General features: G+C 35.4%; 1 protein-coding gene across 1 annotated transcript in view; it reads right to left on the reverse strand.

Moving 5' to 3' along the window:
* The window catches only part of SMARCA1 (SNF2 related chromatin remodeling ATPase 1), a 79,416-nt gene that overhangs the window by 71,013 nt on the left and 7,068 nt on the right, over positions 1-1,335 (reverse strand). The window lies entirely within an intron of this gene.

The following is a 1,335-nucleotide window of genomic DNA, read 5'->3' on the forward strand; positions in this document are numbered from 1 at the left end:
TTGACTCAGTTGGTTAAGCGGCCTACTTCAGCTCAAGTCATGATCTCATGGTCCGTAAGTTCGAGCCTCGCATCAGGCTCTGTGCTGACAGCTCAGAGCCTGCTTCAGATTCTGTCTCCCTCTCTCTGCACCTCTCCCACTCACTCACTCTCTCTCAAAAATAAACATTAAAAAATATTTTAAAACTAGAAATATAAAACTGTCAGTGGGTAAAAAAAAAAAAACTCCCTGAAATACTTCATGAAATCCTTGGATTCCATATAATATAGGGGAAAACCAGTGACATAGTTTTATTGAGACATATGGAAACACAAATGCACATATTTCTCTTTTGCTTTATGATCTTAGAGAAATAATTTCAGCCAAAAATCAATAATTCAGAAATGCAAAGGGTTTTTTTAATATTTTTATTTATTTCTAGGAGGGAGAGAGAGAGAGAGAGACAGCGTGAGCAGGGGAGGGTCAGAGAGAGAGGGAGATACAGACTCTGAAATAGGCTCCAGGCTCCGAGCTGGCAGTCAGCACAGAGCCTGACGCGGGGCTCGAACCCACGAACCGCGAGATCATGACCTAAGCGAAAGTCGGACGCTTAACCGACTAAGCCACCCAGGTGCCCCCAGAAATGCAAAGTTTTTTAAGGAGTGATATTACCGTAAATAATAGCAGCGATCAGAATAGGGCTCTAAGTGACTACTTTGCCACTGGGAAATAGTAGGCACAGGGAAGAATCAAGCCTTTAATTCTAAATTTATGAGCTCAGTATTTCAATATTTAAATTATTTATAAGCTAAATTTAAATAAATTTAAGTAATTTTTCTTCAAGCAAAATGATAAGAATACAATTACATAATTTATTATGTTACCATTCTTTTGAGGGTATCTTTTGATAGCCTATCTAAATATGAAAAATAGAATAAATCTTTAAATTACATCCTCTGGAGGCAAAATAAAGGCTAAGTTTAATAATATGCTTTCTAAGCTGATTATTCATTTTGATATTTTTGCATAATTCATAATTTTAGATTAATTCTATAGTCCTAAAATAATTGTAGCCTACCAAATTGACAAATGACTAATTTAAGCAAGAGCACAGTGTTTCCATATCTAAGGATGTATGCAAGTATGTATTTTTCTATTCAAAGACCCAAACTGAAAGCTTGGTCTTTGCATAAGTACAAAACACAAGGCTCTCTATATGAATAGAAAAGGCTCCATTCACATGTGTGCATATATACCAAATCAAAGTCAGAAGTAAAAAATTTAAACATAAAAAATTAAGTCATACAAATGTACATAGTTTTGGTGTCAAAATAACACCACTGATAGAGTCACTGA

This window comes from Crocuta crocuta, unplaced genomic scaffold, assembly GCF_008692635.1.
Source record: "Crocuta crocuta isolate KB4526 unplaced genomic scaffold, BGI_CrCroc_1.0 scaffold1133, whole genome shotgun sequence".
Taxonomy (NCBI): Eukaryota; Metazoa; Chordata; class Mammalia; order Carnivora; family Hyaenidae; genus Crocuta; species Crocuta crocuta.